The sequence below is a fragment of the Chroicocephalus ridibundus genome, chromosome 3 (genome assembly GCF_963924245.1).
Source record: "Chroicocephalus ridibundus chromosome 3, bChrRid1.1, whole genome shotgun sequence".
In the NCBI taxonomy this organism is placed as follows: Eukaryota; Metazoa; Chordata; class Aves; order Charadriiformes; family Laridae; genus Chroicocephalus; species Chroicocephalus ridibundus.
In genome coordinates, this window is record NC_086286.1 from 12876661 (window position 1) to 12892937 (window position 16277).

Genomic DNA, 16277 nt, shown 5'->3' on the forward strand with positions numbered 1-16277 from the left:
GCAGTGCTGTTTCATCTCCAGGTGCATGTGTTGTGTCTCATCCCTTCAGAGTCTTCCTCACCTGGGACTACAGCCTGATAGGCGGTTGTGAGATTAGTGCTTAACTGGTTGCAAAGGGCAAATTCAGTCAGGAAGACAGTGAGTGCCTACCTCTCTGGTGTTGATATGGTTGTTGACCAACCAGCCCTCAGACCTGGCTATCTCATCTGGTTTAAGTGCCCTGCTTGCTCCAGCATATTTGAAATCTGGTCTTCTGCTTTGCAACTTCTTAAGAAGATAACGGTGTGAAGGAAGTCCCACAGTCTGTTTGCATCCTAAAAGGTAAGCTGGTAGAAGCTAAACTAAAAAAGAATAATAAAGGTTGAAAGAAAAAGTATTATAAATATATTTCAGGAGAGCCAAGATGTGGTATTCTAGCTACATTTAAGCAGAAATAAAGGGCAAAGAAGTGGTGGCAGTTGGTCAAAAATGGGGTGACCGGATGCTTGGCTCCCTGCTCAACCATGCTTTCTCTGAGTGACCGGACTACATGGTCGCTCTGAGTCTCTCTTCTCTAATCAATAGCATTTTCCTGCCTCACGTGGGACATGTGAGGGCAAGCTCACCATAAGCTGGGACGTGGTCATGGCCTGTGGTGATGGAGGCATGGGAACTGGAAACACCCAGGAAAACAGATGCTTCCTGTTGTCCTGTCCCCAGTGTATTTTCATGCACCATGATTTGTTTCAGAATTCAAAAAACCTGAATTAGCTAATCCCACTTTGTTAAATGTTCTGTTTACTTTAACAAAAGTTACTGCCCTTTCTGCTGGCAGCAAAACTTGGGAGAGGCCACTTTTCCAAGTGCATTAAATGGCTTAGAAACTCGGTATCTGTCCCGTGGCTTTTCCTGCTTGTAGCAAGCTGTAAGCAAAAACCAGGAGGCTTGAATTGCTCTATCTGTTCCTCTGCCTGGTCTTTCTTAGGACAGGTCTGTTTCTAGCGCCTTGGTGAGCTTTTGTTGTCTGTTTGTGAAATAGATGAGGTTTTTGGTTGGAATGAATGTTACTTACGTTTTCCTAAATGCTGAAAATCTAACAAAAAGGTGTGTTTGTTTAATATGTTTATAAAATGTTAAGGGACAATATGAACGAATGGTAAGTTGCTGCTCATTATTCCCTTTTCTACAGGTTTAGACTTGCAGGCTTTTCTCCTTTTTCCTATCCCAGCTCACAGAGCAGTTTTGCTCACAGTTCACTTTGTGATTTATGGGCCAGAGGCAGAAGATGACCATCTAATGTTTGCTGGCTATAATAAATCAGCTCCTCATTCAGAGACCATGCAATGTCTGATCACCAGCTGCACGCTGGCTGCCCTTGGGTTAAAGATCTGCAGGCCGAACCTATAGGGTGGATGTTTTGAGGAACACCCCAAAAATCAATGTCCTGTGGCCATTTGTCCTTGTGATAATGCTTCAAGGATCCTGGTTAAATCTTTCAAATTCCTTTCTGCTTCCTCCTGTGTTGGTGCTGGTGTCTCTTTGCCTTGCCCTGTCTTGTGAACTTGGGCAAGAATCATCCTCAGCCCTTACAACAAAAGTGCATAAAATTACAGAACATATTCTTGGTGGGATTTCTGCAAATACCTGGTAGCGCTTGTATGTGAGCGAGGTCTGCAAGAAAGTCATGTTGGGTTTTTCCATTTGAAATTCTCAGCAGGTATCTGGGAGACAATCTAAATCTGAATACAGATATTTTTCGTACCCGTTTAAAGTACTAGCTAACAGGGGAGTGTCTGCAAACCATTCTATATCGAAACTCATTTAGACACTCCACTGCAGGGCCTATTTTACTTCCAACCTTATTTTCTCAACAGAAAACTCCCAAGGGAGGTGTCCCCAGTAAGCAGAAATTATGCTAGGACTCCTTTGAAAATTTACTGCTAATTTTCATTGACTGCTATGACCAGAAAAGACAATAATTATAACAGTGAAAACCTGTTTTGTAAGCGTTTTGAAAACATCTCCATTCATATACTGAATCTGTGGACTACGTTGCTTTAAAAAGTAGGATTCTAAGAATGGAACAGTCAGAGTAAGCAAGGCTCCTACAAAACTATTTGGAAAAATGATTGGATAATTTTAATTTGGTGTGTAAATACAAATGAATTAAAGGTAAAATAATGTATGACTGATGTAAATGCTTAGTGGATAAACTCACAGTTCCCAATTTTAGGAGCTAGTGTGGACAATGAATTCAAAGTGGTCTGATTTACAGTTGCTAGTAATGCTGGTTCCTGGAGAATCCTGGTTTGAACATGGTGGCAAGTAGCTCTCTTTCTGCTCTGATCTGGTGGTTATGTGATGACAGGTTTCAGTCTCAAAATAATTTACTGCACTTTACTAAAATACACCTTCCTATGGTTCTTCCACAGGACTGGGGGAGTTCCAGTCTATTGCAAAACAAATAGTATTCCAAAAATGAAATCTAGCGTGGCTGGATAGTAGTGCAGGTAAAACACTCAGGTGCATTTCAGGACTTGCAATTAAAGCAGATGCGCAGTCCTTTCAGTGATCACAGTGCTGTTGATTGAGCAGAGAGAGGCAGAGTTTGCAGAAGAGGAAGGAGGGCAGAAGTACCTCTTCATGGTGTGGTACAGAAAAATATAGGGCTCTGAAAGAGGGAAACCTGCTCTGCCGGCAGCCAGGCTGTTCCTGTTCTCTACCCAGCACCCTCTCTCTGAGTTTCCATCTTGCCCATTGATGGGGAGCCAGGAGCTCCTGGAGCAGGTTTTCAGCTGGTACGAGGCATCTGTTCTTCCATGGCTGCCGGGCCATATCGAACATTTCTATGCTGTCCATAGAAATGCCCATTTTCAGTTGATTTTGTGCCTGTGTGGTTAGAAATGCTTATCTGTCAACTCAGGTGCATATATCTATGGGCCCTGCAAGCAACAAAGGTTTGCTGACAATTAAAAAAGAGCCTCCTCAACCTTTTGCATGTATCTGGTTGTCAGTGGAAGTGAGCTGGTAGACCCCTGGCAGCAAAGAGACCAGATGGTGTGAAAATACAAACAAGTTGTCTGAAATAAGGCGTGAAATCCTAAGGCTGGTCACTTTTCCATATTCTGGAGTACCCATTCATTCCCATGCCAACCTCAGTTTTATCACAAGTAATGCCATTCCCGGTGCCATAAGAGGAGAGCACCCTATTTCCTCCCTGATCCATGGTTTGCTAAATAAGCTGCATCCTAATCCTTCCTATGAAAACTGGCCTTCTGTTCTCTTGTTCACTCTGGCATCAATAGCTCCAAGCTGAGGTCTTTTAAATTGATGAGGAGTCAGGTGGAAGTTTGAGGGGCTGATGAAAATGACCCTGTCCCTGAGAATGGATCATGGGAGTGCTGAGCTGTGGCTGACCTTGGGTTCCTACACCCAGCATGGAAGGGTTGATGGAGCAGGTATAAACCCAGCCAAAAAGCCTGTTTTCCTTGTAATTACATCATGCAATTTATTGTCACTGCATGTTTTAGGAAGCCACAAGATGTAAATGGGACTGAGATCAGAGCAGCATAGCCTCAGTGGATATGGGATACCAGGGGCTGGAGACAGCCCATGGCTTAGTGGGGTCTGAGCTTGCTCTGGCTGGGACAGACCATGAGGGTGGGACGTCTCCATATGTGCTATGGTCCTCCTGTGCAGGCTTGTGTGTTCACTGCAGCCCCTCGAGAGCAGAATGTGCTGCTGGACCATGGAATTTTGTTGCGGGCACAATAACTCGCCATTATTCCATGTTCATTTAAAGGGTGGCTGCAAAGAAGATGGAGACTCTTTTTACAAGAAGTCACATGGAAAAGACAAGAGGTAATGGGTACAAGTTACTCCTAGGGAGATTCCGATTAGACACAAGAGGAAAATTTTTTCACAATGAGAACAATCAGCCATTGGAATAATCTCCCCAGGGTAGTGGTGGATTCCCCATCACTGGAGACTTAAGATTCAGCTGGACAGGGTGCTGGGCCATCTTGTCTAGACTGTGCTTTTTCCAAGAAAGGTTGGACCAGTTGATTCTTGATGTCCCTTCCAACCTGGGATTCTGTGATTCTGTGGTATGATTTGTGCGTGTACACCCCCGTTACCTCACATTCCTGTTGATGCTCTGTGCTTGTGGTACCCATTGCAAGGACCTGCCGATGCTGAGATCCCCTGCTCTTCCTTGAAAGCTTACAGGTTTTATCATGTGCTGCTCAAACAAACCACTCCCTGTGTTTCAACAGAGATGGGATGCAAGTTCAGCACAGCGGGGACAGCTTTGGTATTTGAGTCAAAATACTGTCGGTGAAATGGCAGGATTTAGAGAGAAGGAGGCAGCGAATCTATAAGCGAAACACAGGTGACTTAGGTGCCACCAGAAAGTCAGTGGTGCCAGCTCTGCCCTCCGTCTGTCCCTGCACTGGGTTTTCAGGGAAGAGTGCAGAAAAGCAGAATGTCTTTGTCAGGGCGTTCTCTCAAGCTGGCTCTTCACCGTTCTCTGAAGGCTTTTGATCTCTAATTTGTGTACACTCTATGTATATTATCATTAACCTACTAATCTTCCTTAAAAGAATGCTTGGTAATGGTAATTAACACCAAGTGCATACGCAGGCCAGGGAAGGTCTCAGGGTTGCTTTGCCAAGAGATTTTAAAAAAGGAAAAAGCGTGTGGTCGTGTCTTCTGGGCTGCAGCATGTCTCTGCGTCGGACACCCTGTGCTGCGAGCCACTGGGGTTCTGGAGGTGACATGGATGGGTGGTCACAGCCGTTGTCACAGGTGTTCATCTTTACACAAGAAGTGTGTCTTGGTGGATCTGCTTGGTGGCAAAACCCTAAGGGTGAATCAGGATGTTACAGGAGGCCCTGTCAAGAAATGTGGTAATGAAAAAATTAGTCTACGTGTGAAAAACTAAATCTGAGATTGGTGTTTAAAACAAGCTTTGTGAATAATGTCAGAGTGGCTCATAAACCTTAATACTGTTGAAGTCTCAATGAGATTGCTGAATTGCAAGTGCCTGTTTTGTGGTCTGGGATGTGTTGAGAATCACACAAAACCACGCTGCAAATATCCTTATAAAATATTTATTGAATAAATGGACCATAGTGGTACTGAAGGCACTTGTGTACCAAGTAAATATTTTTTTCAAAATATTCAAATATTTAATTTTTCCGTGCTAATTTGCTTCAAAGAGCTCCTCTGCTTTAATAAATACTTTAATACTTGCAGTCAACATCGTACCCACAATGTTTTAGAGCTGCTCCATTTGTTGCATCGACAACAAAATATTCCTGTTGATATAATAACGAATATATTGTAATGCTGGTGTGTGGGGAGTGTGGCTCAGCTGCAACGTAAGGAGAGGAGATGCAATAAGAGTACTTTGCTAACTGTGCTTATTAAGGTTTTTTTTCCTCTTGTGTTTCGGTTATCTGGGGGTTGTCAACCAGTGCCAACTGAGGTATGATGGTAAATTTTTTTTTTCCCTGTTAAGAGCTGGGATTCATTTCATAGGGGTGGTTGAAAAGCTTGTGGCTCTATGGAGCCAGTATGTATCTTTTTATTAATCGTTTTGCACTAACACAATTGTATGCAAGAGGTTGAAGTAGTTGAGGGCGTATAGTTGAGGGTAGATGTTACTCTGTCAAGGCTGAACCTGTAAAAGACTTCCACAGCAGCTCTTCTAAAATTTTGAGTCTGTTGGCGTGCAGTAATGGAAATGCCAAGTCATTATTCAGAGAGGTTGAGGTATGATGCAGCCGGTGGAGCAGGAGCACCTGTTTATTGCGTTAGGACGCTTTTCATATGTGCCACCAGGTGTCAGCAAAACCTAAGAAACTGAAAATCACTGCAGTGGATTAAAGCGGTTTTCATTAACGTCTCCCTCCTTAAAGGCGATAATTGAGATAGTTCTTTTCGTTACAGTGTATGTATTTGCCTATAAGTGGGATATCTTTTCCAGATAGCTGCTCTGTTCAAAAACTGTAGAATATAATCACTTTTTTTTTTGCATATTCACGCTATGATCTGCATTACATTTGTTGAAAACCCTCAGCCTTACAGAGAAGCCACGGGAGGAATGAACAGGAACTGGATTAGAGGTGCCTGGTGCTACCCGTTACCGTAATTTCCACTGCCGTGGTGCTGGTGCCGGTATTTTCTCTGCTACCTTTATGGAAGCCTTAGCCTCTGGGTTGTTTTTGGTTTAAAGCATTCGTCGAGCTAGATGGCAGGGATTTTTTTGGTTTAAAGGCAGGAGGTGTTTTTTGCTGAGATAAGTTCAATGCTTACAAATACTGTAACCACTCCTTTTGACTGACAAATTCCCTGGCTACAAAAACAGGCCTTTTGCATATAAACAGGGTAAGATTGTACTCACATAGAGGCGTACAAGTTCTCCGTTAGGGGAGGAGGTTGCCTTTGCTCCAGGTAATCTTCTCTGTTTTATTTTATTTTTCTCTCTGCTTGTGCAGATACATTGCAGTTTAAATTAGGCTATGAATACGCCTTTCTCTGTTGCTCAAGAGTTTGAGATGCCCTCGTTAACCAGAAGCCAGGCACTGTTCCATTGTTGTATAATGGATTTTATTTGTATGTACAGGGAAATAAAAGGCTTGTGGTAGCTGCAAATCAGTTTTCTTAAGTGCTTTTTTGGTTTCACCTGGGATAGGAGGAAATGAGATAGGAATGTAAAGAGCAAACACATTTGTTTTTAATCCTAAAATATATTCATGTTTTAAAAGTTTTTTTTTCTTCAGAGAGTTTCAGAGAGTTTTTTTTTTTTTTTCTAGCTGCCCCTTCAAAAGGGCAGCTAGATGGAATATTTCTCTCTACAGAGAGTTAATTACTATGTTCTTTGGAATATTTTGTCATGGTCTCACACTGTTGGGGCTTGCTATTCCTGAAGCAGGCGGGTAGCAGGACAGTGGAGCAACCTTATGAAGCCCAGCCCAGCCAAGGAACCAGCGTGGAAAACTTCAACGTTGATAAATGTTCTTAAAAAAGCAACCTGAACAAAAAACCCAAACTTGCTGAAATCGTTTCTGATATGCTAAAAAATAGTGAGGGCTCCATGAAGGGGAGAGCAATGCGGATATTTATGATTTGTGGTTTATTATTTTAAAAAAAAAAAGAGCAACAATGAAAAATAAAAGTTTTAGGGAACTTCCTGCAACATAGCCAGTGGGCTTCATAAGCTCAGGTGTCCACTGAAACCACCAAGTATTTGTCTGCCTGCTGCAAATAAAAACTGCCTCTGTATTTCAGGGGGAAGAGACAGGTGAGAAACTCACTTTTATTTTTTCTAAGTTTAAAGTAGGTGGATTTTTAAGGGTGAGTAGGATCTCAGGCCAGGAGAAGCGGTGCTGCTCCTGATGCAAGTATCACTGCTGGTTATCCTCTAATCTACGCTGGAAAAGGCAGAAGGATTTTGCATGTCTTAAGATGAGGACAGTCAACAATTATTTTCAAGTATTTCCTACTTGAAACATTTGAATTTCTGAAGATAAACACAGAATACATTTAATTCCTGTTTTATGCCTAGTGCCTCGTAGGGAAGGTCCCAGATGCATTGATTTTGAGTACATTTTATCTTGCCTTCCAGCATCCCTTCTTTCCCTACCGTCAAGCTGATCGGCTCCTGTTCCTCCGTGGTGCCCGCATCTTTCATAATCTCAGGCTGAATGGTGGACCCATCCCATTGGGGCTTCTGTGTAAGTGCCATTTCCAGCACAGCTTGCAAAGTGGGTTTTGTATTGGTTTTGGAAATATTTAGAAGAACATAAAAATAACATAAATGGTCCTGTGAAAGAAGAAAACCCGCTTACCTGTGTAGTCATGAATCCTTTTCATGCCCCAGTGGGGCAATGGGGAGTAAAGGGAAAGGGAAGCAGCTGGAGGCTCGAGTGGTATCCATGAGGCTTTTCTTTGGAGGGAAACAAGTGGAGTAAAAGATGCCTCCTGTACAAACTTAATGTTTCTAGACTAATGGCAGTGTGCCCAGTACTGCCGAGTCTAAATGCCATTGGGGATGAATTAAATGCACTATAGCGGTGTTTCCAGAATGGCTGTTGTAAATAAAGTATAAAATACATTGACCCCTGGTATGAAGAAGTCTGTAGGTTGACCATCTGTTAGTCTCTAAATGTACATGTAGCAAGAATTCAGGGCATCAACATTTGTTTGTGTCTTGCTGGACTGATAGTTTAATGCGATGCAATAAACTTCAGCAGTCAGTCCCCAGTAATTGTCTGTCTCTGCAGTGTAATATTTGAGGTTTGTCTGCTGTCCCCTCTGTGCTTCTCTTGTTGTATCTATTTTGTATCAAGTCCCACCCTTACTTTGGACATGTATGCTTCTTATGGAGGCCAAAAATGTGGTGAACTGATGACTCCTCAGTGATGCCAGAGGGAAGAGGAAGAACATACATAACCTGACCTTTCATCTACAGTGTCCTGTACGTGTTCTGCTATTGTTCCCCCATTCGGAAAGCACAGGAGATGCTGAGAAGGGTGGGAGGGCCTCTTGGGCCGTGAGGTTACTCGTACGATAATGATTCTTAATTCTAGCTCTTCTGGTCATCTGATTCAGTTAGTCCAGTTTTCTTGCATCACCGGCATCTGATTTACTGTGACTGTGAGTTGAGAGAGGATTAATTTAAGTGAGCTGAAAATGATGTTTGTGATGGGGAAATGCAGAAACACTGGTGAAACTTCAGTCGCTCTTTGTATTTGGGAAATAGGCTGTGCCTTTGTCAAATCCGCTGGGGTTACTGGATAAGGTATCTCTTGGATCCTCGTGGCAACAGGGTTTCATGCAGCATTTTGCTCTGTGATTGGTTTGGGAGTTGCCAACTCTTCTCCTTCCAGCAGATCTTGCTGGAAGATGAATGTGTGTGTGTCTGTGTGTATATAAATATATTTTTAATATATAAAAATATATAATATATATATAAATATATTAATATATTTTTATAAAAATATGTTTTATATATATATAAATATATATAGGCATATAAATGCATATAAAATATATATGTGTTTTGATCAATAAACATCCCCTCTCAAATAGAATTTACTTCCACCCTTGTTGGAGTCTCCCAAGGCATGCTGCTCTGCACAGGGGTTTTCCTGAAGTTGCAGTGCTCGTTTCTTGGGACCACTGGCTTCATCTCACCCTGTCTTATCTGCTTCTCAAAGAGAATCCAAAAATGGACTGTATAATAATAATACTGGTATAGATTTTGACCTAGACCTATATACTCACCTATAAAAATACTGCTTACAGAAATACCAAACAGCCTTTTCTGTAACAAAGCAGAATATATGGAATATATTTAGGCCCTTTAACTTTTGCTGTAGTAGCTTGTCTGAGAGCCCATAGGAGCAGTTTTACTTGTTCCTTCACTCCAAAGGCTCCAGAACTTTGGCTCTTTGAGGGGTGCAGTGTATATCAAAGTTTGCACCATCTCGTTTTATTTTACGATCAGTCTGGTTGTCACTTGTTAAAACCCTAGCGTTGCTCAGGCGGGCTGCCAGCTTTTGACTGAATTGTGTGCCACCGCTGGTCCCTCGCTTTCCCAAGTCAACGAGAGAGATTACAGGGAAAGATTCAAAATGACTGAGGAAACAGTCACACTTTTCATATAAAAATGGGTATTTCTTGCACGTTGACCTGCCAAGACAGTTGCATGCGCCCTTAGGAGGCCATGGTGGTGGATGGTGGCTACTAGACTGAGCTGCTCATCAGGGCTGGTTGGGCTGGACTCCGCACTGTGCCAGGACGATACAAGGCTTTGGGATCAGTGCTTAGTCACGTTCACCTGCTGATACCACTTCAGGCATCTCAGTAAGGCTCAAATTAGACTCATGGGCTGAGGGTTATAGTGTTTTCATGCAATGAACGATACCTTTAATCTTGATTGGTCTCTTGGGGAAAGTCTTGTGTGTCTAGGAGAAGTCTTTTCAGACTCTAGGAGGCTGTGGCTTCATCAAATCTGATCCCTTGCCTCAGCTCTAAGGTTTTGCCTTTTTAATCTTTCATAGGACGGCTGTGAGAGCTTGAACAACTGGGGGAGTGGGGAGTCTGTCACTGTCCACAATTGTTAATACTCCTTGTACCACACAAGGGTCATTTTTTGACAAACCTCTGGGTAGAATGAGGTAGTTTTTCCTTCTTTTATTTTTTCCCCCTGTTACTTGGTCCTTGGCTTTTGAGGTTTTTTGCTAATAGATTTTTTTTTTTTATTTCAAACATGGGCTAATATAAATCCCAGAAATGCAGAGCCCCAAACCAAAACTGCAGTTAGCTCTCTAGTATTTTAACAGCCCTTTAAAATATTAGCTTTCCTTTGTAGTGATGCATGCTAATAAGATGGGGCATGAGAAAGATAACTGTCTTAGTGGTGTCATTTACGTTCAGTACATGTTAAGACAGAGATACATCCTGTGAAATGGCGTTTACCAGGGCAATCCTGTGATGTCCAACGTGGACTTCTTACAAGTCCTCTTGCTTTCCACTTTCAGGCCTTCTGAAAAGTTGCACAAAGTTTATTTAAGCCTTACACACCAACAAATTTATCGCAGATTTGCAATATGCAGAGACACTTCACATTCACAGTGCCTGACAGGGTGACTCAGTGGTAGATCTAACGGGAGGAGTGGCTCCTTTCAGGGATCGCTTTTTGGGGACTTAGCAGTTTGCAGGTATCTTTCATATATTGATTGATATCTCAATTTGTATCAGTAAGCAGAGGTAGCTGCATTTTACGCATCCTCTTTAATATGAAGGTAAATAAGGAATTGTTTCTAGTGCCAATAGGATTGATTCCATGCTCACCACCTACAGTGTAAATCAGAAGTAAAACCCCTTGTTACCTGCACTTTGGGTTGGCAAGATGTGGGTCGGGCGTGATGGGTGTGAGGAAGCTGCCGGATCCGAGTTGTTACTTGCGTACATATCCAGACCGTTACATCCTAAGCCTAAGAAAGTGCCTACAGTTTCAAACTACTTTTTACACCCGTCAGACAAAATTCTAATTAATCAAAAAACCAGCATTTTCTTATGAACACACAGAGATAATGTTCTTCTAAGTACTTCTTAGATATCATTGAATGCTAAGTTTAACACCAATTCTGACTACTTTGCACAAGTAATTACCTCTTTTTATTTGCAGTAACTTCCATATATAAATGTGTGTGGGTGTAATGAGTGTTTTTAAGATAAAGTGACTTAATTCTGAGGGCAAGAAATTAGGTACCAATAAGTTTACTTGACTGGGATTTCTATTGCTATGCCCCCTGAAGAAAGGGGAATGTACTTATCGTTTCTCCAATCACTGCCTATACCTTAATTTTCATCTCAGAGCCTGAAAAATTGTGTCCTGTCTCTCAGCAATGCTGCAAGTAGTTTCTTTTACATGAAACACAATAGAAGGGAGGGTGTGTGCGAGTCTGAGTCTTAGACCAGACTGCAAACATCTTGGTAGTCAGTGCTGCGTGATCATTTAGGACAAATTAGTTTTGGTTACGAGAGGGGAGGGTAAAAGCAAAAGAATTATGATTATTGCAGTGAGAATTCAGTGACAAAACCATTGAGTTGTGCACTGAATCCTTTAATTTCTTCTCCTTAATGATTTTTTTTTTTTCCTGTTGTGCTTGAAGGTGCTGAAAATGGGGATGCAGGTGTTGGAAGGGATCCGCTCCAACATGGAGCGAATGTTAATGGCCACCCTCCTTGGTGTGGATGAAATTCTTTGCACGAAGCTTCATGTCAGGTAAGCTGAAAGGCTGTCGTCTCACTTCCATGTACGGCTGTACTCTGAACGATAATTTGTATACTTTTTGCATTGTTATCGCGTGATTTTTTTTCCTAACCTATCCTGACAGCTGTAAGGCAGTCTAAATGCTAATGGAGTTGAAGCGCACTAAAAGAGCGTATTGAGACTAAATCAGCTGTTAGGAAGCAATAATTATTTAAGTATCATAACTATTGCATGTACGTATGAGTTCATTTATTATATTTGGGAAGTGAATCTGTTATGAGATTTTTTTGAGAAAGGGTTCTATTTAGTATCTCTTCATAAGTGAGATATATGAAGATTATATGAAGTGAAATATATGAAGATATATGTATTTCCAGAACAGAAATATATTAGTTTAATGACTCTAATAAGCTAATTCAATTCCCATTTCTATTTATTGGGTAAATGAGAAAATGTTAAAAATTGAATTAAATTTGTCTAATGTGTTCCACCATTAATTTTTCAGATTATATTTAGAGTTCTGAATATATTGTATTTTTCTGATTTCTGTTTTGAATGTGTGTGAAAAAAATAGGCTATAAGTTCCCCAGTGTTTTTTAAGAGCAAAAATATTAATTTTAGGGATTTGCTGAAAAAATAAAAATAGTTCTGGAGAAAGGAGCAGGTGAGGAATGAAGCAAGGATTTTGAATTACACCTTTGTTTGTTGCTGCCTACGCTGCAGAACTTAAGAAAGCTTCTATTACATGGTAATGGTCATCATTCATTTAGCGTGGGTTTTCAAACTTGCAGTGAATTGTCATCAGATACAGTTTTAGTTCTACTTTTGGACATTGTAAGGTCAAATTTCAGTATTTTCAATTTAATTTTAGTTGCAAGCAGGTATGCAAAACCACGATTAATTACTTAAATCTTTTTGTTTCACTAATTTGATATATTTTCCCTTAAGTAATAGCAAGAAATAGGAAATCAAATCTGTGAATGGATTAAAGACCAAATTTCACAGTATAATTAATCACCCTCAGTAACACTAGCAAAGCGGTTTGATTCTGATGACATTGCTCCTGTAATAGGATATCGTTCAGTGAAGATAATTTCTCTCTGGTCCTTAAGTGACAGCAACAGTTTCTTTCACATAGACATGCAAAACTTGTTAAGTGCAATTATTCCTTTCAGCCGCAATTAAATGTATTGCTATTAAACCTGAGGGTGCCTTAACCTAACCAGAGAAATCATACGGACTGGTCTGTCAATACCTGTGGGGGAATATATAATAAGACTTAAAAAAGCATGGCAAAGAAATACCATCCATCCCATTGCCATCCCTTGGGCATGTTTGCCAGTTGTTGATCTGCTGCTGCCCTGATCTTTCAGGGAGCTGGACCGGTGACCCCCTGCTCCCTCTTCTTTCACAGTAGGATTAGAAGACCACATGTAATGCTTTAGTAGGATTGGAGCTAGTAATAAGCAATGGATATGATTTATAGTTCCAGTTCTCATGTTTTTTTATTATTAGCGTACAATATACTGCTAATAATTTGCGGCTATATGACCCTAACAATCCGTCAGCTGAGGAATATTATTGGCATATTGAATAATGGCAGCATCCTCTACATGGAGAAAGTGGTTCTCCTCTGTGGTATATTATTTTAGTGTAATTTTAATAGTGCAGCGTAAATAACTAATATCCAAGGATTACACTTGTTTGCTGCATTTTTTTTTTTTCATAATTATCGTGATTAACTTAAAGACAGGGTGATCAATATGGTGTGTCTTCAGCAGACCGTTGTGCTGGTCTGAAGAAGGCGTACAGCTTCAAGTCTTCTTTTAAATACTGTTTGTTGAAGATAATTCCTATTTAGAAAAGAGGAAACCTGTTGCCCCAAGGCACGCCTGTAGAAGTCAGGAAGGTCACTTGCTATGCTGGTATGTTGTGGCAGTGACAGTTTAACGAGCAGCAACTGACTAATGGTCCCCTTATTACTATACTACGGACAAACTGCTAAATGGTGAGGTCACTCTGTGAAGTCACTACCTACCAATTAAGGGCAATTTGTTGTTTATTTTATGCTGTGTAATGGTAGTGATCTCATGCAGTGTATCAGATGTTTTGTCAGGTGCAAGCATCAACTGCCAAGCCAAGGGAAAAGCCAACCCCCCTATGGACCATGGCACGGGGTGGCCATGCCAAGGGGCAGATCCAGACCTCCCAGGCCCCTGCTGTATTTACAGATGTGCCCAATCCCTATGAAATAAGTAGCTTTTTGCAGCAGAAAACCAAGAGTGGAAAGCAATTCCCAGAGCAGCAGGTCACCAAAGAGAAGCCTCTCCCAGGAGCCCCACGATTTGCATGTGGCTCGCAGCACTTAGGAATAAAGATATTTAAGACAGTCTGCTAACTGCAAAATTATCAGGAGATGCTTGATTGTAACTGTTAGCAAAAGGGGATCATCAGCTGAGCTGTCATTGAAGCTGGGTGTCAGACCGAGGACTCTCCTCAGGCTGATGAGGAGCTCAGGCTGCAGCAGATATTGAGAGCGCTGCTCTTTTTTATCTTCACCTTTTCAGGAATGAAAGATGGGTTGGCAAAATTGCCAGTACTAGAGACATCCATAAATCAAATACTGCCTTTGTAGCTTGCAATCTCTGAGCAGCATCAATAAATCCAAGTATCAAAGGGACCGGTGTTTGTCCACTAATCCTCATTAGCTGGGAAGGACGTGGGTGAAAGAGATGAGTTATAAGATGATTTTTCTGCATCAGTATCTCGGTGAGTGCTGTTCAACAGAAGGAAATATTCATTTTGTCTGCAGCTCACATGTTCACTTTACCTCCAAACTCCAGAGACGCCTGGATCTAAGCATGTGCCATGGGCACTCGGTATTGCTGTAAAAGGGATTGCTGGGAAATATCAAATATCTGTCTCTGGTTCTAATTAAAACACATTTATTGCTTGCCTACTTAGAATAATGGAGTACAAGATTTTAGAGGCAGCCAAGCCTGTATGTGTCAATGTAATTTATACAGCCAGTCAATGATGTAAATCAGTGCCAAAGCACACTGTTATGATCATACTATTGAATGATAAACGCTGTTCTCTGAAGAAAACTCAGTAATGGAAAAAATAGGTAGGATTTTGTTCTTAAAGTAGGATTTTCTTCTTAATGATTGTATGAGAAATGACCAGAAAATTAAACTGTAATTGTTCCATAACCTCACAAATAATTAGCGACTTCAAATATTTGCAGTGTTCTGGACTTGCTAATGCTGATGGGATCCTTGGCAAAGGAGCAGACAAAGTGATCCCCAGGCGTTCAGCAGTTTGTGGTGGTGATGAAAAAAGTTTGGAGACGTTACTTAAAGAAGGCTACATCCCAGACGCTCAAAAGTGCCTAACCTTTGCCTGCAGATCACACGCTCAGGTATGTGGTTTTCCAAAAAGAGTAAGTTCACCTCTCACATTTTGAATTTATTCATTACCGTGTTGGTCTTTATTTGACTTTTTTTTTTTTTTTTTTTTTTTTTTGGTTTGACCCGAAGAGTTTTCCTGCCCTCCTTCCTCAACTCTTGAGATGACAGTGTTATACCTTTAGTACCTGGATGATGTGTGGGGTTGGGGTCACATGCAGGAGCTGAAGAACCTTGCTGAAACCCCCTCTGGGAAGCTGGGCTCTTTGAAGAGTAGCCATGTAGAACATAATTGCAGGCTAGTTTTTGTGCTTTCAAAGGGCATTATCAACCTATCTCTGTCTTCTGGGAACGTAGCTTGATGTTGTAATTGAATCAAACAGACTCTTAATTACGTAGATTCTTTACAGTAAGGATGAATTATTGGAAAATACTGACTTACTTTCTCTACATGTCACTGTTGTGGATGAAAACAAAGCTACCTCAGTTTTAGACATGTTTTTATAATGAAAGTTCCCCTCCCCCCCATTTCGTACCTTCTGTGCTTCATTATTCTTGCAACAAGACCACCCTGCCATAAAAGCAGAATATCAGTTCAACACAACAGCTCTAACAGGGACTTGAAATTATTGAATGATAAATTCTTTTAGATCACGGCCCAAGTAATTTTTTACATGGCATGTGATGCATGCACCCTTGCTATAAAACAGAAAATAAAATAATGGTTATTTTATAATGCGAAGCAGCTTCTCTCATTATTGCCTTCTTGGTGATGACAGTCGTCCCTTTTACATTCCCAACTCTTGCCAACACGACGTGGGGGCGTTATGCTTCAAGGGAAGCTTTGCAATTTCTTCTTTCGCTCAACAAGCTTAAAAATACCATTCTTCTCCTGTTTTAATTCCCAATAGCCATGGAACGTTACTACCATTTGTAGCACTCTGCTGCACGTCAGTGTAGTATTTACAACCTGAGTGAGTACGATCTCAGAAAATTAAGTCCCCGACTTGCTCCTAAGCAAGAGAAGCAATTAGCAGCATCAGAGAAAGTTCATGTTGCAAGAAGTACTTGACGGCGCATAGATAAAACTCCTCCCTCCTGAA

At 41.2% G+C, this 16277-nt stretch overlaps 1 long non-coding RNA gene across 1 annotated transcript; it reads left to right on the forward strand.

The window, feature by feature from the left end:
* The first annotated feature begins 14 nt into the window (after positions 1 to 14).
* On the forward strand, positions 15 to 15786 carry LOC134512598 (uncharacterized). Its single transcript, XR_010070170.1, has 5 exons — positions 15 to 321; positions 7610 to 7718; positions 11667 to 11779; positions 15015 to 15188; positions 15307 to 15786. It is a non-coding gene; the product is annotated as an uncharacterized LOC134512598 (long non-coding RNA).
* Positions 15787 to 16277: the final 491 nt, after the last annotated feature.